The sequence below is a fragment of the Haemaphysalis longicornis genome, unplaced genomic scaffold, assembly GCF_048455015.1.
Source record: "Haemaphysalis longicornis isolate Haplotype H1 unplaced genomic scaffold, Haemaphysalis longicornis Haplotype H1 scaffold_1, whole genome shotgun sequence".
Taxonomy (NCBI): Eukaryota; Metazoa; Arthropoda; class Arachnida; order Ixodida; family Ixodidae; genus Haemaphysalis; species Haemaphysalis longicornis.
Genome location: NW_027526203.1, coordinates 330,981,093 through 331,008,778, shown reverse-complemented (window position 1 = coordinate 331,008,778; position 27,686 = coordinate 330,981,093). Strand labels below are relative to the sequence as shown.

Here is a 27,686-nt window from a genome sequence, read left to right as displayed (position 1 = left end):
CCACAAACGTGAAATATTTCTTCTTTACATTTTTTCTCTCTAACCAATGCTCCCAATTATTCGATCAATTAACTCACTAAACCTTCTGATTAATCGGGTTAAAATTTTTAACCGATGCCCAGCCCTAATGTATGTATGTATGTATGTATGTATGTATGTATGTATGTATGTATGTATGTATGTATGTATGTATGTATGTATGCATGTATGTATGTATGTATGTATGTATGTATGTATGTATGTATGTATGTATGTATGTATGTATGTATGTATGTATGTATGTATGCATGTATGTATGTATGTATGTATGTACAGATGAAACGCGATCACAAGAATAAGAACCGAACACACAAACAGCGCGATTTCTGTCCATGTAGTTCATATTAACGGGTGGCTTTTTACAGTAACAAAGTTGAGAAATGCGACTTTGTAAATAAAGCAGTAGCGTGCCATTATTTCGCCTCCACGAACAGTAGTTTTCAATTTTGCGCTGTTACGATTCAAAGTTTCGTGTTGGCATTTCATTCTCCATGACTGTAAGTACGCATTTGTGTGCGCGCGTGCGCACCGTCCGCAAAATATATAACACTCGAGAAGCCTGCTCCGGACTGCACGGGCGACATCTCTTAATACAAGCGCCTTTTTTTGAGACCTGTAGTATGTGAGCATGCGCCATCCAGTCAACGCCATTGACGTCTCTTTTCTCGCTTCGTTCTTCGCCTGGGCTTCAGCACCTACTTTCGCCGTGAGAAGCGTTTTCTGTGGAGCCGAGTCGGAAAACAAAATAACAGATGATCCGCCTCAGCGCGCCCTGAGCTTGCATTACTTTTTGTGCGCTTTCAATGGTTGCATCATCGTCCTGCCAATCCGCTCGGCTTGTATCGTGTGCCCCATAGTACTCCCTGTTCTCTGATTGATTGTGGGGTTTAACGCGGCAAACCTAAACCTGTGCTATAAGGCGCGCCGTAGTGGAGGTCTCCGGACTAATTATTACCCCCTGAAGATCTTTAACGTGCGCCGAAAGCAGCCACCGCATCCGGGATTCAGCCCGCATCCTTGGGCACAGCAGCACAACGCTTAAGCCGCTGAACCACCTCGACGTACTCCCTGTTCTCTTAATGCTTTGATATCTGCTGTGGCTTGAAAGGCTTTTTCGTGATCTATAAAGGCCCTGTAAAGAGGTTCATCTAATTACACTGATTTTTCTGTTACCAGGTTTATCGCATGAATGTGATCCAATGTTGAGTAACCTCTCCTAAATCCAATCCGTCCCCTACATTGTTCGAAACCTATATAGGGTGTCACTAGTGCGGGTCACTAATATCATGGTAAATAAAATATATGCAACAGAAACTAGGCCGGTCTGTCTGAAATTCTAAAATCTTGGCATCATCGTGTTTGTATATTATTTGTGCTGTCATTTTTCCAGGCCATTGCTGTTTTTAGTGTCCTGAGCCATTCTGATAATAATTTTGCTAGCTTTCTTACTACAACATTACCACGATCCTTTAAGTTGATAACCAGATCCGCGGTTATTCATTCGTCACCGGCAGTTTTACATTATTTAACCCACTTGAGCGCCATTTTCACCTCATATTTACTTACTGTGTGGAACTATACTTCTTTAATTACCTCTGCTTTAGAAACTGCTGGCACAGGATGTTCGGTTCAGTACTGTCTCCCTGCATGTCGTTGCTTAAGTGTAAATCTGTGTAGAACCTTTCCGCTACTTTTGTGATCGCACACATCTGCGTAACGTTGCCAGCTTCGTCTCTCGGCGCATAAAATCTGTGCCTACAGCAAGCTTCTTCATTGCGTTTGTGCTCCCGCCTTTGGTTAATGCTTCTTCAATAGTTGCAATGTTAGAGGCATACAATTCCCTTCTTCTTGGGTCTGTTAATAAATACTGACAACTCGGCAAATTAGGGTTGCTGCTTGATTGGTGATTTTTAACATTCTAGCGTTGCTCAATCCGCTGCTTTGTTGCCTGATATAATTTAATACCTCCCCGTCACTCGCACTGTCCTACTCAAGAGGAGGACTTATCAGGCCCTTCCACCAGAGCCAGACTGCGGTCGTTGTAACATTCGCCTTGAAATTTGGCAAGTCGCGAACCGAACCGAGGTGGGCGGACCATCCAGGATAGTTGCCCCCTTCAGGAGTAAGAGAGGATTATCCTTTCCATCCCCAGAGTAGATCCCTAGAGAAGGCAAGCGTGGCAGGGGGCGGAAAATAGTTGGGGGGGGGGGGGGGGCAGATGAAATCAAGAAGTTTGCCGGGATAAATTGATTGCAGTTAGCACAGGACTGTGGTAATTGGAGGTCTATGAGAGAGGCCTTTTCCCTGGAGTGGGTGTAGACAGGCTGATGATGATGATGATGATATTTTCCATCGCAACCATTGTCATCTTCACTATGATTATAATGACGATTACGATGAAAAGGTAGATGTTGTTACATACGTATGCACACATTTCACTTGTAGCCCATGGATAAGTGAGACGCTGGGACGAAAACAAATACCGAATCAACACCGCGACAACCTTTGACCGGTGCACCCCATCCCCCCTCCGTCCCTTGCAGGCGGTGAGAAAGAGTTGGTTAGTCCAATCAGGAATCTTCGCTCAGTTTGCAAATCTTGTTCCAGGCCGCCTAAAGTAGTGAGGCTATCTAGTAAGTCGGGTGCCTTACTCTGGAATCTGCACATCATCCCTATTAGGATCAAGTAAAGGCCCAGCTGTGTAAAAGGCCCAGCTGTGTACCAGATCGTTTAATTAGGGACATGAATATTCTCGTTTGTAGGGTGTTTTGTTTTGTTTTGCTTACGCTGTTGGAACTCATCTAACTCAGGTCGGGATGAATAGTACCTCTCCGTACAAGTTTATCACTGGGTTAGAACTGCAACGTAGGTGTTTAAACGACCGTTTCGGCATTAAACAAAAAACTGAAGTACCACTTGCGGTGCGGAGGGGACGGGACGTGCTTCTGCGACTCGGTGCGGCTAGTGTCACTATATACGGTTTTAGAGTATCGGCACTCTTTTCTCCCATTGTTCCGTGCCGCCGCCAAGATGATTGGTCAGTTCGCGACACGTGACATTTGTTTACACTGCGACGGTTCATGGGCGCTGCCATTTTGTTGCTTGTGCGTTTTCAGTCGGTCAACTGTGGTAGTCCTAGCTGCTCGCCCTGTGGCTGCGCCAGGCTGCGCGCGACCGACGCAACCGACGTTCCGAACGTGAACCAAACCGACCAAACCATCCCGCGCTTGGCACGCTTCGCAGCATTTTAGCTGCAGAAGTCTGTCCAGAGATGCCGTTTTGCTGCATACTCGGCTGTTACAACTCCCAGGAAGATGGAAAACGCTTCATGCGCTTCCCGCTGGGGAAAAAGGACGGCGAGCGGCTACGCGTGTGGCTGCAACTCGTCAGCCGCAATGAATTCGTGCCCACCCCGTACTCCAGGATTTGTGAGGTGAGATTGTTTGAAGTGAATTCGCGATAGTTAATAAAAGCTGGCGCCTCGTAGGCGTTGTGAGAATTCCGTGCAGAGCGCCTCGCAGCTAATGAGCTCGCGAGACCGGCCGCCGCCGCCGCGAACGTCCGACCGCGGTCTTCGGGCCGCGATATGCGTCGTGAAATTGCTGTACTCGTTCGCTCGCCAACGCGGCCCGACAACGTACGCGTCGGCCGGGTGCTGGCGGAGTTGTGCTGGAATAAAAGTAGGCAAGAGATGTGGACGCAGGAGGCGTAGTTAAACAGATGAGAATTTACAAAGTGCAGGGGGGAGAAAATAGTATGCAAGGGAAGGAAACGGTGAGAGAGTTTGGGCCGCGCGCCAGCGAGCGAGTACGGCAATTTCACAATCCGGCACGCATATGACGACGCCTGTCTTAGAGTTCATAGAGGCATAGAATTCACATACGTGGAAATTGAAGGTGAAATGCGCGCATGTGGCCTCGCAGGGAATTAACATATATGTCTCAGGGTACGGGGGGGTTCACAACGCCTACGAGGCGCCTGCCAAAATAAATACCGCCATCCGTTTAAGTTATTTCGTCCCCGCCCCGGACGTTTGCATGTCGTGGGACGTTCCATCCCGTTGGGCGACTGCCATTACGAGAATCCGAAATGGTTGGATAAATTTTAATTCGGCAGTTTAGCGTTCACGGAGGGGTCACGGGAATTAGTGCGGAACTTTCCAGAAGATTTTGGAAGTTTTGGTTTGATGTACACCGCGAACTGTCACGAGTGAAAGCGCTTAAACTTTACAAATCGCGCGTTGTTTCGCCATGTCCTTTCGTCCTCATTCGTTTTTTAATGTTTAGGCGCTCTCCCACTCATTTATGCGGCACCAAGTAGGCCCCACAGATGTGTTATTAATGTCACAAACGCCTTCACCCCATTCTGTTGCCAATTCTGGTATAAAGCTTGGCCTGTTCACTTTAGATAAATTCTACGAGGTTGTGCATTCTGTAGTATAACACGAAACTCTCAGAAAAAATAAGAACAAAACAAAAGCATTCTGTGTGCACTAAGTTATGCGTACACTAAAATTTTCAAAATATTTTCGCAGCCTACATTTATAATGCCACTGAGCGTTAGCATTCTGGCATGTTCTAAAATGCCTTGATCACTAATTGCGGGTATACTGCTTGCGATCTGTTGTGTGGCTTGTAAACTCGGAATTTCGACATGATGCTGCCGAATAAGGCCGTTAGACGTATTGTGGGGCGCAATTTAGCAGTTTCAATTTCATGTGAAGTTGACAGAGAGACGTTCAAGCGAGAAAAGATTCACACAATGTTCTGCATTTGATAAAACTTTTCTTGTTTGCTTATTGTATTGAATTGTTTGTTAGGACCACTTTGAAGACAGCCAATTTGAAACGGGCAGGGCTGATGGCCGAAAGCTCCTCAAGTGGAATGCTGTGCCAACGATCGAAGCCTCCAACAACCAGCAGAAACGGGCTAAGGGGAAGGTTCCGAGGAGGCCAGGCAGTGAACAAGCCCACGGTATGTCACTTAGCTGATGCACTGCTGAGCATTGTACCATGCATTATCTCGATGACATGTATGGTTTTTATTTTTTTGGCATCTCAGACACACTGGATGTCGCCGATGCACCTGCTGCCTCTGTTGCCGTTCGCCCATTCCCAGGTGAAGCACATGGAGTATGACCTCCTCCATTGGATGGCGAAGCTCAGCCAATTGAGACAGGTAAGCATATGTGTGTGTGGAAGTGAACATAGCTTCATAAGATGTAGGTATGTGTGGGCCAGTTTCAAGTTCACCACACACACAAATAAGGAACGGAGCAGGAGGCATGGCATTGTCTCGCAGGCTGTACTCTGTTCATATATGTAATTTTTGTCCAGTGAACAGGAAGTATGAATTGCCCACAAATTTTTTTCTGGAGGGTGCACACGGCGGCACTACCTGCGCAATGGCGCCAACTCCATTTGTACGGTTGGGCAGGCACGTACAGCGCCATGGATAACGCGGCTTGCTTCATGCTATCTCAGCATCATCCTTGTGCGGGGAGTTTCTTATGTCTTGCGTTGCTTCAAACCGCTGCGGCTTGAGTTAGGAAAACGTCTCCACCCAAGGCTGCGACGATATTTTATGTGGCTCTGGCGTGTGAGATGAGGCGGTGGTTTTACATGCCACCTAGGCCTGCTGTGCGCTTCTTGAGGAGTATAAGAGACGGTGATGTGCTCTGGTGACAGTGTTCTCGGGCGTTGAATGCATGACCGTCCTTCACCTGAGCTCCCAATGAAGCTACGCAATTTTGCAAGCAGTATGGGTGGAAGCAGTCACGAGGTATGTACAGGATGAAATTAGGCATGGCAACGACAAAGATTCAACCGAAGATTTTAATTGTTTCATTTTTTTATGTAGACGAAGCAGAAATTATAAGCAGAACAAGAGCACAATACACGCTTTGACTGCTTCAAAAATAGCCCAGAGACAATTGACAAATCATAGCGCCCTAGTTTGTCACTCCATACACCTTTGTCTCTGCGCTGTTTTTGAAATATTCAAATTGTGGTGCCGAACAAGCTTTAGTATGTTATCACGGTACACGTTTGATCATTAGACATCAGTTGAAGGTGTACCTTGCACGTGGCATTCCATGTACGTGTGTTCACCTCAAAACAACCAAACTAGTCCAGGTTAAGGCTGGGCACCTAGCCGTGCTCGTCTTGTCCGTAAAGTATGCCAGCTAGCGTAATTAGTGGAAATTTCAAGCACTCTGTTAAAGGTTCAAGCATGTGATGAGGTCTGAGGTAAAAGCTTCAATGCTGCATCGTCCCAACCTGAAATGAAACAGGTGCCACTGATTCATTACTAATTAGCCTCATCATCGGCTAATTACTAATTAGCCCCATCATTACTAATTAGCCCCATCATGCTTTTAAAACCGGGCAAAGCTCTACTTTTTACAATTATTACATTGCTCAGTTTATGCCTGTAAAGTTTTTTTCGTCATTTTTAGCTTGGGGACAGCGGTATTCGTCGTTTAAGTTGACCCACCGCTCCCTGCCGCATCGCCGGAAGAGCGAGAAACAGCGGCAGCGACCGGAAGTAGCGTCATATTCGGAAGACGGCCAGCGACGTGCGCCGCCGCTTCGCTGTGTCCCAGTTTTCTGGGCGAAGTTCCAAATTAAGCAGGCGTGTAACCTGCACTTTATTAATCATCATTGTCTAGAGTTGCTTCTGCGTCGATTTTTAACCGTAATGCTACTGCGTGATTCCCTAAAGCGGCTCCTAGATACCATGGAGATTTCCTACCCGAGCGCCCGTGGCTACTACATTGCCTTCACGAGTAGTCGCGGGGCAGGCCGTGTCGTCGGGTGCTCTGTGCTTTGTACGCGAAGCGACGGGCTCAAACAAATACGGAGGTACCCCAAGTTCCTGATCCATTATTATAAGGGAATTAGGAAATTTGTGGGACCACAGCGCTCTAGGCTTTTGTTTTCCCGATCAACTGTGACGACAGCTTAGCTGAATAAGATTTTAAGAAGAAATCAAGCAAGCTGAAAGCATGAAGCGTTTTATGCGCGCGGAAGCGCTCCGCACACTTGCCGGTCGTGCATGCCTGTACGGGGCACAAAACGGCTAGCACCACACATGCCGCGGCAGGGACCGCCCTTCGCTGCCGTCCAGAATCAAGGCCGGCGCGAAAAGCAAGGTAAACGTGCAAGAGAGGATGATAGTGTGGTGAAAAATTGTGCTACGGATTGTCATCCAAGGTGATTTCAAAAGAGGTGATCGAACGCAAGAATGAGCACAGCAACGATCGCTAGAATGACTATCAACGTAGGGATAGTGTGTTAGTGTTTGAGCTGGGGGATTTTAGTGCAGTTTAAGCTAAACCATTTTCAAATATGTTCTGTGCATCTCGCAGGTGTCAGTCAAGCACATCAGAAAGCTGGCGGATATTGATGCCGAACGCGACCTCAAGTTGGCCCCCCACCTCAAGCCGGCCTACCTGGACCAGGACCATTTTGCCAAAATGAACGTGGCATTTGCGGTTGCTGTCCTCAACCATAGTGTTGGCGCTGCTATACGCGTACTAGTGAGTCTTGGGCGGATGGAGGAGGAGGCCCTAACCACAGCGTGGTTTGTTGAGCGGGTGTACCGGTGGTTCACCCTGATGACGTCGCGGTACATCGGCACCGCTATGAGCATGTTTAAGCCGGACGCTCATGATGAGGCAGTGGCGTTCCTCAGGGAGTTTATGGAGATTTTTGCTCATGTCTCCATAAAGAGCAACCGAAGGGACCAGTTCAAGCCCGTACAAGCAGGTGTACTCATTAGTACAACAAGTGCTCTCCAAATTCACCACCAGCTTCTGAGTGTGCACAAGTTTAAGTTCGTGCTGCTGTGCAGGCTGACGCAGGATGCCTTGGAGAATCTGTTCTCCTGCATTCGGTCGAGGCACCCGGTGCCGAGGGCACTCGAGTTCAAGCTGATGCTGCGCCTCATAATGTTGAGCCAGTTTTTTAAACCGAGTCGCAAGGGCAGCTACGACATAGATGATTCTGTGGACCTCCTCGAGTTTGTCGAGATGAAGAAGGCAGCTCAGAAGAACAGTGTGGAGGCAGCAGAAGTTGAGCTCCTAACTGACAGCCTTCTTGACGATGATGCTCCCCCACTTGATGACGTACAAATGGAGTCTCTTGTCTATGTGGCGGGGTACGTAACGCATAGTGTCAGCAAGAAATTCAAGCTTTGTGACACATGCAGAGAGTGTCTCCAGGCAGAGCCCGTGGAGCAGAATGAGCAGCTTTTGAAGCTGAAGTCTTACCGCTCACTGTCACAACCCAACCCTCTCGCACGTCCATCAGGTCATGTCGTGAGCTTGCTGCAGCATGCGGATAGTGTTTTCCGTGCACACGAACATGACGCTCTAACAGTTTCTCTCGCCTCACTCACAAATGCTGCCTTGGACAAACGCCAACTCGCGAACAGCTTTCCACATTGCCACGACTTGCAGAAGCGCCTAACACAGGCTTTCCTCATGCTTCGGTTGCGGATCACCCTACGAAAGCTACAGCAAGGCAAAGACTGCAAAGGCAAAATGTGGATCGAAAAGTGTTGGAATGAGGGCAGCTGTCTCTCAGATTCGTTAGTGTGTTAACTGGCAGCAGTTTGGAGAACAAAAGGCAAACTTAAAGGAGCCATGAAGAGAAAATGCAAGTTGGTTTTATTCGAAAGATTTCGTGTTTTATAGTGCTCCCAGCGCTTGTCCGGATACAAACGGTGCTTTATTCACTGAGAAATTAAACAATTTAGGTTAAAATTTTGATTTTCCCGCTCAATCGTGCGTTTTCGTGGTCCCAAGTGACATCGCAGGAACCGACCGCTCTGCAGCCTAGAGTACCTTCATTCACGCATCCGCCGTACAGGGTAGAGACACGTAACGCTGGCGCCGCCATGTTCGGTTGCTCGCTCGCCGCCGAAGCAAGTCATTGTGTCAAAACCGTGCTAAAATTATCGCCGCAACGCGGTTTACTGAAGAAGTTTGAATCATATTGTCTGTTTCGCGTTGCTAGGTCTCGTGGGAAACTAAAAGAATAACGCGTTGAGCCCGTTGGCCCAATTGCGGCGGCACGGGACCGTTCAAAAATTGTCTCCACCCTGTACAGCGGTGTTGGTTTGTTCCCGCGTTTCTTTATGTTCCGTAACCTAGATGGCGCCACCATACCGTGGCAAGCGTTTGGTTTGTTTTTGCCCGCATTTAAACCTGGCTTGTTTTTGTTCTGGGAGAAAATATTCGTTCCCTGAAACAGTGCTCGCTCGACAAATGGGGTCACGTAAGACACCGTTGCTTGCGTCAATCGGCCAGTGTCGTCTGCGACAACCCCAAGCCCCGTAGTGCTGTGCAGCTGTGCGCAGTACTGTGCGCAGCTGTGCAGCTGTACAGCTGTGCAGCTGTGCGCAGCATGCTGTGCGCAGTACGAACAGCAGAACGCATCAGTACTTCTATGTTTACATGTGCTTTCGTAACTTCCACTGTTTGTCCCATCATTCTTATTGCTTTGTAAAGAATGTGCCCTAAATTTAAGCGCAAATCGCTCGTTCGTCTAGTTTGTAAGCTCTACCTAATTTGCGTCTGCTTCTGCCAGCCTCCGCCAATCGCAGAGCTGAGCTCATGTGACATCACAGGTTCTGATTCGGGAAATGAGCTGGTGGGTCGCATGACCATTCCCGTTTTTCCTAATTATGTAGCTTATTTGAGCGAAGTTTACGTTAAAAGTGGTGTCAGTGTGATTCTAACGAGACAATCTTTTGAATGAACCAAACTTGTGTTTTCTCTTCATGGCTCCTTTAAGGCACCGATGTACAGTTTAGGATGATTGATTGATTGTGTGATTTTACGCATCGAAGCTGCACCCGGGCTATGGCACCGTAGTGAAGGGCTCCGGATTAATTTTGACCACCTGGGGTAAACTTCGTGTGCCAAAATCTCGAACACACGGATATTTTCTCTTTTCGTCGCAGCCAGGAATCAAACCCAAATCCTTGGGATCAGCAACGCAACGCCTTAGCCACTCAGCCACCGCGGCAAGTCAGTTCAGGATGAATTTAGGAAACCTCACGATCTTCAGTGTGCATTGGGATCTCATACACTTAGGAGCTTATGCTTGTCACCCCCTTCCGAAAGACAGCTGCTGTGGCCGGAGTATTGAACCTGCTATGTCGTGCTCAGCTGCACAATGTCTTAGCTCCCCCGGCTCAGTGCCATGAGTTGAAGGAAGAGGAATGCAACGAGCAGTGTGCCCGGGAGTGTGACAGGGTTCATGTGATGGGGAGAGTGAGAAGTGCAGCAAAGACAAGTGCCGCAAGAAGACCGCTCGAGAGTGGCGATGTGTGATGAGGAGAGTGACAACTGCGACGAAGACCAGTGCAATGAGTGGCGTATGGGCTTGAGAGTGACCACGCGTGGACAAGGTGTGTGGTGGGTAGTGTGATGGGGAGTGACAAGCGTGACGAAAAAGAGTGCAAACAAGTAGTATGGGCTTGGGAGTAACCATGCGTGTGGACCAGATGTGTGGTGGTGAGCAACAAACATGACGAAAAGGAGTGCAAACAGAGAGCATGGGCTCGGGAGCGACCATCTGTGTGATGAAAAGGATTAGTGCGAGGGCATGAGTGAGTGATTGTTAATGTCGACAGGGAAGGTATCTTTGCGATAAGCAAACAAAGCTCTCGCACAGCACAGGGTTTGAAGCCGTTTCATCACACTGCTATACAAGTCACTGTTATTGTTGCATGCATAATCTGATCTTGGTTCTTGACGTTAGGACTCAGAGGCTCCTCTCAATGTTGAACTTTTCCATCACTTCTTTTCGCGATTCTCCTACTTTCACGCCTTCAATACTTTTACCTTCGCTGCCAAGTCCTCATTCGTACTTCGTCATTTTGGCTGGTGTGGGAGAAGCCATTGCAATGCCGCTTGCGCACATGTGACGCGCACAAACACAGTGTGAAGATTGACTGGACAGTGTTCGACACAAGGGCAAAAAAAGAGACAACTCCTTGGTTGTCTGCATTGTTCGCTAGATTGATGGCCACAGGTGGGCATTCTGCCTTTCACTTGGTTGTATAGCAATGCCGTGCGGTGTTTTTTTTTTTTTTTTGTTCTTTTGAGATGCACACAAGCTCGTTCGTTTCCCATTCCAATCTCGAAGTTTTTTAGGTGCGCCTTTGATTTCTGCTGCGAATCCGAATTAGCTGAAGCGTGAAGAATTGACTTTTCTGCTTATTAAAGTTGCGTAAATACAGTGAGAGTGGTTGAAACACGGCCAGACTACAATTTGCGCTAGTAATCCTGCAATGTTTACAAATTGCTTCAGTGTCTCTTTAATGTTCACATGTTTGTTGCTCGAATACAGGGGCTGGAAAAGCCCATTCTACTGCTGCGAAATGGCTGGGGCCAATTTCCTCATGGAAATGATGTAGTTGTGTAGTGCCGCAATTCGAAATCGATTGCCAACTTCATTTCTTCTAGCACTTCCGTACATGTACCTGTGTGACGTATATTCACTTCACAATAATCACTTTTCAAACAGTGCAGAAACTCTGTTTTTGTCAAATTTTTTAAGTTACAATAATTACGTTCTTGGAAAGGTTTGTTTTTATAGTTCAGTAGCAATGTGACTTCACTGTGAAGTAATGTGATTTCATCCTCGGGGTAATAGTTTTCAAGTGTGACATAATCAGCTTTGCACATAGATGCACATACAAAATTCTTCCTTGTGTTACTTTGGCCAAGTACTGATATGCTACCAAATGCATAGTCACTGTGTACAGAATATTTGTTGGATAAATGCGTTGTGTGTGTGTGTGTGCAAGTCATGGGGTCTTTGCATTCTACTTTTTGTACCAGTTTTGTGTTAAGTTATGCAATAAAACAGCAGAGTTTTCCTGTTTATATGGCAATCACTTTGCTTTCTTTCAGGGGAAAGTGTGGTTTTTTCTGCTGCTATGATAGTTTTTGTGATCTCGAGGCATTCTTCTTTTCATTGCGATGGTATGCCGTTTGGCATAAGTCGTCCTCGGAATCGGCCTCATTGTCCTCGGAAAGGCTTGCTAGAGTTCATAATGAATTTTTCCAGATTTTTTTGAACTGCGATTGGTTGTGTTCTTTTTTTGAGGCCGTTGTCTTCAATAAATATTTATTTTACATTCAGTTGTTCTTTTTTGCCCGCTCTGCTTTCATATGCTCATCGTTGATATCCTTCTGATAGTATTTTGATTTTCAGCAGTGAAAGAATACTCCCAGAATATGTGAGGCATTTCTGCACTCCATTAACTGGAGCTAAAAATGACCTGGGTGTTAGTGCTGAACGGGCTGAAGTGTTAAAAACTTTTCGAGCCAAATGAGAGTTCAAGCATCGTTCTGCATCACCTAGGTAGTAACGTCCATTATCAGAAAAAGAGGTGGCTGCATTACTGAATTTTTCTTAGCCGCTAAATGATAGCCGCTCACTAAAGTTCACTGAATTCAGTGCGTACAAAAACCAGCACTTATATGGGGGTTTTGTGATCAGGTAGGGTTTACTGGTGAGTTTTATTTCCTGAAAGCATCCATTTTGGCACTTGATGACTGAGTTGCACTTTCTTTGCAAAGGAAACTTGACAAATGAAACATGTTCAAGTCCTTTGAATTCAATTCATCGAAATTTAGCCGCTAGTGGTGTCACAAACTTTATATAGTGGTACTAGCTAGTGACACTAGTACAACCAGGAATGCATTTACCATGTTTAACAGGCCCTCAGAATAAATGCATACACAGACTGCAGCTAGTTAAGATACCATGCGAATCGCCATCCTGTTCCAGAAGGAAAGAGGAGGCTGTGAGGGGATAAGAGAAGAATCTTAGGTATGTCCTCTAAGTTGCAGACTAGAAAAACGTTACCAAGCTATACTAAATTATGTTTATGAGTTTCTGATATTGCTAACCGAAATTTAACCTGCGCTTGTCGCAAACAGCGCGCATTGCTGGGTAAAAGCCAGCGTTACTGCATAAGGTTATTTAGTGACTAGCAAGAGTAGGGATTGTGCCCGGAATACATACCTGCTGATGCAATTCGCAGTTCCCCCGAAAAAAAAAAATCCAAAGCATGGGGCGGGTTCAGCTCGTCTTTTGTGTTCTTGATAATTTTAATGCCTGCTTCTTGAAAGTGATTTCCCAGGTGACTGGCAGAATCAGCGGAAAACTTGCTTTTCGGAAATCAACCGGAAAATTAGCTACATGCGCACAAACTGACGCTGCAAATCGAATGGTGACGTACACGGGCTAAGTTGCTAATATTTGGGCTTGCGGATCGTTATCGCTCGCCTCCAAGTTAAACGGTCGTTTAGGTGGATCACTCGTCATTGCACCGAGCGTTATTTTATCTTAGGCGCGGTTGCCTTTGCCGAAATAACCGTTTTTCGCTAATTCGCAGCGCCCGTATGCGACATTTCTGCCGCAAAAGTTCGGAGAAACCGGGCAGAAAAAGGGTTACTGTGAGCTACTACAAATGCTTGCGCGGTGTTGGCACTCTGTTACTATAAATTATTTGCAGTGCACTTGAAAGATTCTGCACAGGCGAAAAGCGAAAGCGACCGTGCGTTCTAGATTTCGGCGCACGTCAAAGATCCCCCAGGCTTTCAAGGTTAATCTGGAGCCCTACACTACGACGCGCCTCTTCGCCTGTCTAGCGTCGGCGTGTTAAATGAAAAAATTGTGCGTATGAAGTATTATTTTGAGACCATTAGCTAGTAGCTTCTGACTTCGAGGCACCACCGCCGGCTGCACGGCCCCGCCAGCCCGGCCATGTTGTTTACAAGCGACCCGGTCAAAGTTAGCGGCGAGAAGGTAGAAGAGACAATCTGGCAACATTGATAAGCACCAAAATGGCCACCGCTGCTCACTTGCGTGCCTCAGTGACGGTACTCTAAAACCTTATTTAGTGACTCTAGGTGCGGCGATTCCCCTCAAGCACCGGCAGCCGCCCTCTGAAATCCTAGAGCCGACTAAGTCGGGCGAGGAGAAGGCGTGCGCTCCGGCAGCGCTCCGGCAGCATAATTAAGAGGAACACCCGCAACGCCGCCGCACCCTGAGTATACACACACGAGAGCCGCCTTGCGCCTCCGGCTTTCCACCACACATCCTGCCACTAAGGCGCTTTGCTAATTGCCCTCAATGTGTCACGTGCCAGCTTCTTGTGCGGTGGAGAAACTAGACCGCCGCTTTCTTCATGCCGCACCGTTTATGAAGGCGCAGCTATTAAGCCATGCGAGCAACCTCGAAAGAGAGAGAGAGAGAGAGAGAGAGAGAGCGCTGAGTCACTCTTCTTTAACATTTTTTATTTATTGCTTAACGAGCGCTGGGCGGCCACGCTTCGGAGTTTGAACGCACGCTAGGGACGGACGCTGTGTAGTCTGATTCCAAAGATTGACAAACACGCGTTCTTTGCCGGCTTTCTATGACTTTCAGGATTTCTCTGCACCATGGGGATTTCCTTTAAAGTGCTTCGTCCTCAGACTCCTATTCCTGCGGTTCTCGAATCGGGGCCATTGTGCGCTTTCACGGCGCGGATGATGAGCTCGGGCATTGATAGTGTCTGTGCGGAAGGAAATATCCCGCGCGCATGCGAACCTTTTGCCCGTATTTTGCGCCCGCTGCGATAAAGGTAATGAGGCTCAACTGAATATACAGGCTGATAAGGCTTCCGCTATGCAGGCAGTCTTCGCATATTGAAATTACGTTTTTTTCCCCAGTCAATATCTACCTCAAATGGGCTCATACTTTCTTGGTTCCGGCGGCTTGAATTCTTTTTTTATGCTAAAACACTTTTCAGGTAGGTTTAGCTTATTCGAAGAGACACTTAAGGCTCCTTACGTGTGTTTTTTCTACTATGTCCTTAACACGCGTTTGTTCCCTGACCCAGATCCGCTATCTTCTTGTCCCTTAACGGTACACCTATCATCTTCCGTTCCGTTGCTCGCTGAGTCGTCCTCAATTTAAGGTGAACCCTTTGAGGCAGCCTCCAAGTTTCTGCCCCACAGCTGTGTACCGGTAAGGTGCAGCTGTTATACACTTTCCTCTTCCGGGACAATGGTTAGCTGCCATCCATTATCTGAGAATACCTGCCGAATGCACTCCACCCTATTCTTATCATTCTATATATCTCTGCCTCATGGTTTGGATCCGGGGTCACTACTTAGCCTAAGTAGATATATTCGCTTACCACTTCCACTGCCTCGACACCTATCTCACACCTCTGTGCTCTCCTGGAGGCAGTTGAGCATTACTTTAGTTTTTTTTGTTAATTAATTTTCAGACCCACGAGTCTACTCTGCTTGTCCTGCGGTAATCATGCTTTGAAATTCGCCCCCCGAGTTACTTAGCAAGGCAATGTCACCGGCAAGAAGAAATGGGCGTGCGCAGGGCATGTAATGCGAAGGCAAGATTACCGTTGGTCATTAAGAGTCACAGAGTGGCTCCCTAGAGAAGGTGAGCGTGGCAGGGGGTGGCAGAAAGTTAGGTGGGCAGATGAGATCAAGAAGTTTGCGGGAATAAATTGGTTGCACTTAGCACATGACTGGGATAATTGGACACCTATGGGCGAGGCCTTTGCCATAAAGTGGGCGTAGACAGGCTGATGACGATGATGATGACTGTGTTATAGGCCAAAACCTTACGAGTTGTCGAGGCTTGCGACGATTGGCTTCCGCCCGGCATTGTCTTAGTTCTGCATCCTGTTCACAGTTGTGACGTTTAGCTTGAGCCCCCGTGTTGTCTAAATTATTCGCCCACCTGTCGTCATGAAGGTCATAAACTTGCATTAAGATCCTTCGGTGTCATGTTAATAGGGATGGTTGTAGGTTTAGGCGTGGCGAGTGCCTGCCCCCTAGCTGGTCGCGCGGAGCTTTTGTGCTTCCTCATTTATTCTTCCAAGGCCTACTTCCGTGAGTGTGAACATTCCTTCAGGTACCGCTGAGGTAGACGCTACAGGTTGCCGTTACGCACAAATGCAAACTTAGACGCGGAAGATAATGAATAAGGGGTATGTTACCGTTGAAGTTAGATGGTAATAGGGGAGAGAGAGAGAGAGAATAAACGTTTATTTAAATCAACAGGGGGGGGGGGGGGGGGGATTGTACTGAAGCTATCTGCCGTGTGCTCCTGGCGGCAGCTGCCATCGTCACTGGGCAATGCCCTTAAACGGGCGATAGAGAGAGAATAAACATTTAATAGAGCAAACGGTGGTGGTTGAGCCATCACTAGGTGGGGTGGGTTTGGGTGGCCATGTTCACGCTTCAGCCAACTGGACTCTTGGTACCACCGTAGGCACGCCAGACACCGGATTTTCCTGGATGCCTCATAGAAAGGCTTTCCCATCGAAGCACTTTTTTGAATAGTTGTAGCCTATTCCTCCTTCTACGGTGAAAATTTTTTTGCGCCTTAAATGAAGTTTACCCAACATTGAAAACTATTTCAAGGAAAAAACAGGGTGATTGTTTTATGTAATGAGTTTCTTGTCCTTTAGTGCCGAAAAACAGAGGTTAAAGTAAAAAAAATAAGCACAGTACTGTGTCGACAATAAACGGGAAAGAAAAAAAAAGAGCGGACACAAACAAAAAAAACTGAAAGAGGGCTCATAACCAAAATAGTCGAAGGACCACTAAAAATGGGACTTCATGCTTCTAGTGCATAAAAAGCAGTTGCGTTTAGAGACAGGACATAATTACTGGCAATAAGAAAGACAAGTGTGAAATACGCTGCAGAAGGCTTCAAGCGTTCTAAGCATTGAGCTATTCCTTTCATGTTTTTGGTAGGGCAAATAGAGTCACTGGGAGGAAGAACTGGAATTAAGGGCGTAATAGGCTTAGCCTACGTAATACGCTTACATTGGGCCTGGGGACTGCCTCATGGGGCGGAGTAATCAAGAAAGGTATGCAGCCTTTAGAAACGCAGAAAGAAAAGAACAGCAGCATTCCATCACATTCTGCAAGCGGCCCCGCGTTTATTAAAGAGCTGAGCTCATTTATACGAGAGCTTAAAGCTTACGCACAAATTTAACCACGGAATAAAACGATCTAGTTTACCAGCATCTTTCTTACAGTAATACTTGAAACACCATGAGGATTGCGCGGAACGACAACACAAAGATGAGACAACAGGACGAGCGCACTCGTCCAACAGGATGCGCTCGTCCTGTTCTCTCCTCTTTGTGTTGTCGTTCCGCGCAATCCTCATGATGTTTCAAGTATCAGACCAACTAGCCCGTCTTACAAATTTCGGCCCCAACGCAGTAGATTGTTCTGCAGAATGCAAGAATTAGAATACTTAATATCTTGCGTTATATTACTGATTACACCAATGTTACTTGCCCTGTAGGTCTAGCTCGGCGGAAGTCATCGTGCGAGAGTTCAGGAAGGGTCAGTGTAGTTTTTTTCTGCCTAATTGCCGGAAGAACCACGTTTATCCAAACTGTTTCGTTTGGCTTTACCTAGTGTTGAAGAGGTCTCTATAATAATCGAAGTAGTCTCGTTTATTGTGGCGACATGACCAGCCAGCCATTGAGAATTCTACTAAGATTCCTTAAACCGCCCCGGAGCTTATCTGCAGCAGTAAGGTGAAGCATGGGTATCACGAGATAGCCCTTGGTATAAACGGGTCTTTTCAGACCTTGGACGCTGTCGGTTATTATGTGAACTTTCTACGGGCGTCCGACTGTGTTGAAGGGATCGAGCTCGCGTTTCCTGGGGATTTATCACTTACTTCTTGGTTCAAACACTAACCGAAGTGTTCGATTGTATGCGCTGTCAACCTAACTTTTATTTCAGGGAATTTTTCGGTAAACTTCCCACGCACCGTTTGTACCCTGTGGCATCGCTGCAAGGCAGTTATCAGATGTACAAATGTGTTATTGTTTAAGAAGCATTGTCTAAGCTACATCGTGCACTTGCAGGGGTCCGAATGAAGATGAGTTATTGGCTTCAATTTGTGCCTTAGGTCACTGCAGTGGTGCCTTTTTTCATTCAAATAGTACGTTGGCCGTCGTCGTTCGTCGAACACTTGTTAGCCTGAATCGGTCGTTCTAGAGCGTAGTGACGAAGCCGACGTAAGGAGATTTCTACGAGTGTGCTCAACAAGTTCGCCATGGTTTTAAAGAAAACTACGTAAAGCAAGAATTTTTTAACGAATTGTTGAGGGTGTCCAAGTGCGGGTGGCCTTTGTTTAGGGAAAATAATGTTTGTGTCAGGTGTTTAGGTTGTGCAAAAAGTCCCTAGGTGTTACCTCATTGTTATTGGTCATCTGCATGGCCATTCTGTTCCTGAACCTCAGCTTTCGTCTTCTCATTGTATTCCTACCAAAAGAATAGAATCAAAAAGCGAATGGTTATAAATTGAGGCCCCTTTACATTATGTTTGCTACACCGACTACAGCATAAACGCGGCTTAAGCACGCGCGAAAAAGAGGATCTATGTCAATTGACCTTAATATTATCTTGTGGATTGAAAGCTTTTTGTCCAACCGAACACAATTTGTCTCTGCTAACAATTTTGATTCTGCGCTTTGTCCTGTCACCTTCGGGGTTCCGCAAGGCTCTGTTCTTGGACCTTTGCTTTTTATGATCTATATTATTGACTTGCCTAACACCGTAACATCCTCAATAAGGTGATTCGCCGATGATTGTGTCATTTACCGTGTAATATCATCAAATTCTGACACTATAACATTACAGTCTGACCTAGATAAGATTTCTACCTGGTGTGATACTTGGAAGATGCGTCTACCAGCCAAAAGTGCAAACTATGAGAATTTACCGCAGTACTGCTCCGCCTAACTTGCACAATTATCGCATTATGGATTCTGCACTCGAAGAGGTCACCTCTTATAAATACTTCGGCGTCTACATAACATCAAACATTTCCGGGCAAACTCACATTAACCATATCACTAACTATGCCAACTGCATGCTTGGTTACCTCCGTCGCAATTTCTCAATGGCCCCAGTTAACGTAAAGCTACTTCTTTACAGAACACTAATACGCCCTAAGCTTGATTATGCCTCTTCTGCCTGAGACTCTGGGGTAGAATATCTAACAAATGCAATAGAATCTGTTCAAAATTGTAGTGCACGTTTTATTCTTGCTAACTACTCTAGGACAGCAAGTGTAACTTCTATGAAGGCTACCTTAAACCTTCCTCTCCTCTCACAGCGTATACGAAACTAGCACGATTAGTACTACTGCACAAAATTTACTATTACAATCCGGAATTAAGAAGTTAACTTTTCTCTGCATCTTCATATATATCGTCTCGAACTGATCACCTCCATGAATTGTTCGTTCCGCATTGCCGCTCGAATTTATTTTTCTACTCATTTTTTTTCACAAAGCACCGCTGCGCGGAACCACCTCCCCGCCTCAATTGCTAGCATAACGAATTTGTCTGCATTTAAAAATGCTATAGAAAAATACTTTCGTTAATCCGCGTTTTTGTTTTGTTTTTTTTTACTCGATTTTTCCTGTTTTTGATATCCTTTGCTGTTTTTGCATTATGTATTAACTCCACTCCCTTCTGTAACGCCTTCGGGCCTTGAAGGTACAATAAATGAAATGAAATGAAATGAAATAAAATGTCTTTTTTAAACGGAGTATTAGCGACACTGTTCACTTATCAAATTTTTCATGCTACACCGTTAGTAAATTGCGAGTGTTCCGCATCGTAAAGGCTGTTTTGAGTTTTGAAGTGAGCGTAGAGGGAATAAGGAAGGTCGTCGGTCAATAGCCACTTTCGTCGCATTCGAAGAGGCTGTATGCAAATTCTCAGAAATACCTGCCACTTTATCACTATAAGTGCCGTCATCAGAGCTGAAAGGATTGCCGCTGTTGTCACTTGCGATGATGTTCCTTCCTTTGACCCGATCAGCAGAAGAATCAGTAAAATGTAGTGAAGCAGGATTGGGTATAGAACCAACGAATCCCCCGCCGGAATGTGGTTGGAACGAGCACAGTGATCGCAGACGCGCGGCAGCAGATATTAAGGGGCAGCAACAGCCCAGCCATAAAGACACCATGAACCAAACTGGGTTGCGGTGGTGTCAACTTGCCGAACTCCTCCTAGGGCTCCACCATGAGAGACATGCCTCTGCCGCTCTACGTCAGGCAAGAAGCATCCCCAGTTCGGCAGAGCAACGAAACGAGGCAAATAGCATAAAGCATTTGCAGCAATTGTCTCTAAAGTAACAAAATACCCGCCTTATTTAGGGCTACGTTCTTCTTATCGGCGTCGGAACCTTAGCGCATTCACCTGGGCAAGTTTTTTCGGACATTCCTTGCATTTCCTTGGCGAAAACCCGCCGTCTTCACCAACCACACCGGAGCTAGGCTTAGCGAATGGGCCTAGTTCTCAATGGGCGTCATGGAAGTCGCCGTGGAGGGCGAAGAGATTCACCCTAGTGAACTCGACGATGCAAACTGGGCCCAAATGCGCAGGCGACAACGCGCCTTCAACGAAGCGAAAACCGCACTACATAACCCTCCCCCGATGAACAAACGCACGCTCAACAACCCCGCGAGAGCCGACCGGCTCGCCGAAGCCCACCGATGACGCAACTGCCGGAGGCGGATATCAAGGTGCTCCTACGGCCGAGAGGAGGACTAAACATCAAGTTGGTGGCCCAAGCTTCCTTGCCGACGCTATCTTTCAAGCAGCCAACGTCCCCCGAAACCCGTCTGACCAAATTCGGGTCCAGCATATTTCTAATTATCTCCTAATCAGCACCCCGTCAGAAGAACGAGCCCAGAAATATGCTACTATCCAGTTGCTCACTGTCAAGAACAAATCCTACGAAATGGCCACGCACGTCCCTGCGCCAGCAAACGCGGCCATGGGTGTCATTTTTAACATCCCCGAAGAGGACACGCCGGAAGAAATCACCAGCAGTATACTAGAATACAACCCCGATCTGCAGATCTTGAAAGCTAGGCGTCTCGGAAGCTCCAACAAAGCACAAATCCTTTTTCACGGCACCAAGGTCCTCCTTTGGATCAGATACCGGGCTGCCACGTACCGGTGTAAGCCATTGAGGCGCAAGACAGGAGCATGCATCGCGTGCTGGCAGCCTGGGCACAGTCAAGATGTGTGTCCAAATTCGACACCCACTGCCAGATGTTCCAAGTCTGGATCAGCTGAACCTGCAGAACAACATCCCTGCATCCCCAAGTGTATGGTGTGCGAAGGACAGCAAATCATGGGTTCCGCCGACTGTCCCAAGACATTCTAGCCGCGACAAAAACAGCAAACGTACGCTCAAGCCGTCGCAGAGGGAAAGGAGGACACCTCTGGCGCACAAGACCCCCATACCGGACCAGCCCTTCACGAAAGAAGAGAACGATCAAACATCCCCACCGGAAGAAACTCGTCCCAATCTCAAACCCGCCACCAGTCAAGAAGAAGCTGGTCCAAGTTTCAGTCTCGACAGCAGTCAAGATCCCCCTCAGCTAATCGGCAGAGAATCCCACAAGCAGAATGGGGAAGATCCACCTCTACCAAGAGCACGGCCCCGGAAGCAACCCAAGACAAGCAGCCGGGCGGCGACAAGTCGGTAAGCTTTGCCGGTGCTTCCTCTCGCTGCTCCTCAACTCCACAAAATCCACCCCCAATACCGCCCCATCTAGCGAAACAAATAGCTAGCATCAGAGCCGAAATCATGCTGCTCAGGTAGGAAAACCAGGCCTTAAGACAAGAGAACAGAACACTCCGAAGTCAAATGTAAATTTTCAATTTGAGTTCGGAGTTTTCTGTTCACTTGTCTTAAAGGAGCCATGAAGAGAAAACACAAGTTCGGTTCATTCAAAAGATTGCCTCGTTAGAATCATACTGACACCACTTTTAACGTAAACTTCGCTCAAATAAGCTACATAATTAGGAAAAAGAGGGAATGCCCATGCGACCCACTATACTCGGTGACAACTTAAGAACGGCACCGGAAGTTGCCGCTGTGCCTTATCACCGTAGCCGGATGTTTCTCCGCGCGGAGCAATTAGGGCGTTACTGGGAATATTTTGAACATGGCGTGAGCCGTTCCCGTGATTTTTTGGACTTCATATGCTTATAAACGACTTCAGTGACGACAAACAAACTGCGTGAGACAAGGCAGACGATATCACGCATTCATAGCAAACCCCTTTCAAAACGCGCGCGCACTGACGTCACGGGTCCGGCGCTTTGGCGGAGTGATACACTACATGAGGTGGTGCCGTTCTTGAGTTGTAACCGAGTATAGCTCATTTCCGCAACAAAACCTATGATATCATACCAGACAGCTCTGCGATTTGCGGAGGGCGGTAAAAGCAAACGCAAATTAGGCAGAGCTTATAAGCTTCCCGAACGAGCTATTTGCGCTTACATTTAGGGCGCATTCTTTTTAAAGCCCTAAGAATGGTGGGACAAATAGTGAAGTCACGAAAGCACACATAAACATAGAAGTACCGATTCGTATACTGCTGTTGGGCGCGCACTATGCTTGGTTTAGCTGCACAGGACTGCGGGGCTTTCCGGTTGTTTCAGACGACACTGGCCGATTGACGCAAGCGACGATGTCTTACGCGACCGTATTTGTCGAGCGAGCACCATGTTTCACGAAACGATTGTCTCCATGAACAAAACAAGCCCGGTACAAATACGTTCACGAACAAACTAATGGCAGAAAACGGCTTGCCGCGGTGTGGTGGCGCCATCTAGGTTCACAAACGGTAAAAGATACACGCGAAGATACACGCGTGTACCTTCGCGAAGACCAGCGAAGATTCACGCTACACAGTGTCAGTGTCTTCGCTGAATATCGGAACCAGTCGACACATTCGTACGCGAAAGCAAGCCACACGCCTACGAAGGTCAGCTGACCCAATTGACGCCGCCGCCGACTCGACATGGCTCGGAGCGGATTGGGAACGGAGAACACCGACCGGGCAAAGAGAAAACTTGAGTGCGGCGAACAAACTGTAAACTGACATTTTTTTTCCTGTGGCGCTACCTAGCGCCTGCCCCGCATCAAAGGGGACTAGGAACTTTTACTATACTTTACTTTACTAAAAAAGGCCCTGCGATGTTATTGCAGACACAAAAAGTCATGATTTAACGGGAAAATCGAAATTTTAACTTAAATTAATTAATTTCGAAGTGAATACAGAATCGTTTGCATTCGTACAACCGCTTGGGGCACTATAAAACACGAAATATTTCGAATACCACAAACTTGTGTTTTGTAGTCGTGTCTCCTTAGACCGACGAATCGGGGTCGGCTCCGCCGGCTGCTAAGAAGCGAGCAACCACTGAAACAGTCTCAGCGACAGAGAATGCAGAAGCAGCCCAACTAAGTGACCATGGAAGGATGTTCACCATATTCGAAGGCAACGCCTAATGGACTAGGAAACACATAACAGAGTTCTATAGCGAGTTGAAGGAAATACAGAAAAACTACTACACATTACATACCAATATGGGAACCTTGCAAGCTGCCGTAGAATCCCTCCGAGGAGAGCTGCAAACTTGTATGCAGGGTTTTTTCAACACAGTAAGCAACCCCGCAGCGCAGGCACCCCAAATAGAAAACCAATATGGCCAACAATTCTGATAGAAAACTCAGCACTGTGCGAGTCTGGCAGTTGAATTGCCGAGGGTTCAGACGGAAGAGTGGCAGTTTACAATTGCATATACAAAGCCTGGAAACGCCTCCTGAAATAATAGCACTACAGGAAACGGGCACAGTAGTGAAGTTTCCAGGCTACAAAGCCTTCCAAAACACTGATGATCTCAAAACGGCAGTCTTGGTAAACAGAAATCTAACCGCTCATAGAACCTAATTTGACAGCGTAAAAATTCCCCATGACTTTATAACAATCCTACCAAAAAACAGAGGAGAAACCAAACTCTTAATACTCAACTTATACAGTGCTCCGAAAGCTACAGACCATAAATTTAATCTCTTATTTTCACTAGCGCGTAAAGAAGCTGGACCTCATGCTATCATCATAGAGAGGGACTTTAATGCACATCACATGGCATGGGTATACCCAATGTGCAACCCTAAAGAACGAGACCTCTAGAATCAGGCACAAATACATCACCTCACGCTAGAAACAGAAGTTAACACGCCAACCTGAATCAGCAACAGTGTACAGCGTGATTACACAGCGTCATTACACACTACACATAAGGAAAGCCACGTGGAATCACGTAACAGACACATCTCTCGGTAGCGATCACTATATAGTACAGACTGTACTGCCGTTAACACATAAAATCACACACGTTACTAGGCAGAAAACCCTCACCAACTGGGACGACTTCCGAAAGATCCGCAAGTTGAGCGATGAACCAAATAGCATTGAGAATATAACAGGCATAGATCAATGGGTCGAACAGCTTTTGAAAGATGTAAAAGCCACCACAAGACACCTGGATCTGGAAATACCATCAGAAGCTGTCGACCCACACCTTAACCATCTGTGGGAAGCCTACAAAACCATACAAAGAAGGGGGCAAAAAAAACAAAAGCAACCGAAAACTCTAAATTAGGCTATCTAAACTTGATAAAAACATAGAGAGGCATTCATCGCGCTTATCTGAAGATCAATGGGACCAAATGTGCGATCAGATGAAAGGAGACATGAGTATGAGAAAAACATGGCAGCTCCTCAGACATCTGCAGATCACAGCAAAACTGACCAAAGAAACAGACTGACTAAAATAATCCAAGCTTTCCCAGGCACTGACGGAGACTTGATAGAACAGGTCAGAAGAACCTACCTCTCCTCTGGAACTCCAAAATTCCTCCCACAGTATACCGGGCAACCAAATCCGGTGATGGGCAGGGAAATAACGTAGGCAGAGGTGCGCGCGGGAATACTTAAACTTCGCCCAGGGCCAGCCTCTGGCCCAGACCAAATAACCAACAAGGTGTTGAAAAACATAGATGACGAGTCGATTACTAACATCACGAAGTTTTTCAAAGGGTGTTGGAAAGAAGGCGTCATTCCTCAGGCATGGAAACACGCGAAAGTTGTATTTATTCCGAAACCGGGCAAACCCTTAACTCTCGAACACCTAAGACCGATCTCTTTAACCTCATGCTTGGGAAAGCAAGTGGAACATATCATCCCATCAAGACTGACACAGCACACACAACATACACAGCAGCTCCCACACTGAATGATAGGCTTCAGGGCCGGACTTTCTACGCATGATATTCTGCTCCAGCTATCTCATGACATTATAACCCCTTCAGATAGCCTAGACACGGCGGCAATCCTGGCACTAGATCTTGCCAAGGCTTTCCACAATGTCACCCACGCTGCCATCATGGGAGGGTTAGAATCAACTAACCCAGGAGCCTGCACATACAACTACACCAGGAACGTCCTTACAAACACAACTGCAGTACTTAACAGAGGAAGCGTCACCTCGAACACTATTTTACTTTCAGACAAGGGCACACCGCAAGGGGCAGTGCTCTCCCCGCTCCTCTTTAACCTGGCAATATTAAACATTCCCAAAAAGCTAAGCCTGATCCCTCACCTGAAATTTAGTCTGTATGCAGATGATATCACTCTGTGGATGAGAGGCGGTAGAGACGCATACATAGAGAAGACTCTGCAGAAGGCCTCACAGGGGGTAATAGAAGAAGCAAAGAAGGCAGGATTATCATGTTCACCAAATAAATCTGAACTCCTTCTAATCCCCCCTAAACGAAGTAAACAGCAACTCCCCAACATTAAAATATACAGTAACGACAATCGCATTCCAGAGGTCTCATCACTAAAAATCCTGGGCCTCCAAATTCCGAACAACCGGGTAAGCACTAAAGTCCTCCAGGCAATCGAGAGACATATCAACCAAACAATCGGTCTGATTTGCCGAATTTCAAACAGACGCAAAGGTTTAAAAGAAGATGAGAGGATCAGACTGGTACAAGCATTTGTCATCAGCAGAATGAACTATTCTTTACCATATCTAAACCCAAGCACTGTAGAACTGTACAAAGGCAATCAGTTAATCAGAAAAATATATAAATCCGCACTGCACCTGTCTCTGTGCACCTCTACAGCCAGACTCGAGGGACTAGGAGTCTACAATAAAGCGGAAGAACTCATTCAAGCCCACTTGCTAAATCAATACGGACGATTATCCAAATCCCCTACAGCAGTGCACATCCTGCATAATTTAGGCAACAAACACCCTGCTAAACAAACTGGTGCACTCCCGATACCGCATGACACGCACGCAAACCTGATCATTAGGCCAATCCCGAGAAACATGCATCCCCTACACCACGTGGAGCGAAGGGAAAAAAGAGCTCGAGCTCTTCCGACAAAATTTGGAAGCAAGCCCAACGTCGTGCATGTTGATGCAGCTGAGTATAGACACCACGAGGCCTACGCGATCGCCGCAGTAAACGCCGGAGGGTCCCCTTTAGATATCGCAACTGTCAAGACCCTCAGTCCTGAGACAGCGGAAGAGGCGGCAATAGCCATAGCACTTTCACTGCCACCCACCACACCCACAGTAATCTTTGATTCTAAAACCGCAATTCAAAATTTTTCTGCCGGCTTAATCTCCATAGCAGCACTCAAAATTTTAAACCGAAATCCCTCCTTGTCCCCCGTAGAACTGGTCTGGACACCGGCGCACTCTGGCTTCGACGGAAACGAGGCAGCTCACGAAATGGCCCGAGGCCTCACCATCAGGGCGTGAGCTAGCCTGTATCCAAACCACGGAGCCAGATCTGCAAGGGACAGAGTAATGTCTTACAATGACATCACGCAACATTACCGCCTCTGCCGCCGGGTCCACCCTCCGGCCAAAAAAAACCTAACTAACGGGCAAACACACATCTGGCGCCTCCTACAAACAAACGCCTTCCCAAACCCCGCAAGGCTAACCCACATTCAGCCGTCCATATACCCCACACCTGATTGCCCCCTATGCGGCGCCCCAACCAACCTACCTCACATAATGTGGGCCTGCCCTCAAAATAGCTTTCCCCTAATCACATCCTCTTAGCAGTGGTAGGAGACACTGCGTAGCCCAGACCAGTGTTGCGGAATGGGCGTCCCCATTCCATTCCAATTCCATTCCGGGGAATTAAAAATTGCCTAAATTCCATTCCTTTCAATTCCTCGGAATGCCGGAACATCGCCCATTCCCACTCCGGGAATTGCCGGGCAGTTCAATTCCATTCCTCTAATTCCTCAACGTTTTATCGGGTGATTATCAAGTTACCAATGAACCCACCATTAAGCTGATGTTATTACACGCGTTAAGAACTGCTAAAATACGCAAACACGTAACCAAGGTCGAGGGATAGTGGCTTTGTGACATATCTCGTTCAGTGCAATCACCCTACTAATTCCCACAGGGGCAGTTCTCCAGGTAGTTATTATAGTATTTGCATGGTCAGCACGTCTTTACGAGTTGTGATGCTTTCATATTGTTTAAGTGTGAATGCCTTAATGCTAAAGTGACGACATGTTCTATTTTTGTGCTGACAAAAGTATGGTTGAAGAAGACATTATATTCCTTAAGCAGTTAACACGCGTATGGAGCGGTCGTGAGCATGGTTAGAACTATAACTTTGTTAACGAGGAACAGAACCTCTGGATCTGGTGGT

General features: G+C 46.8%; 1 protein-coding gene and 1 long non-coding RNA gene across 2 annotated transcripts in view; both read left to right on the top strand.

Moving 5' to 3' along the window:
• LOC144152254 (uncharacterized) overlaps positions 1–27,686 on the top strand; it is a 298,440-nt gene that overhangs the window by 16,143 nt on the left and 254,611 nt on the right. The window lies entirely within an intron of this gene.
• LOC144152238 (uncharacterized) lies at positions 9,457–11,938 on the top strand. The gene is made up of 2 exons (XR_013319115.1): positions 9,457–10,457; positions 10,554–11,938. It is a non-coding gene; the product is annotated as an uncharacterized LOC144152238 (long non-coding RNA).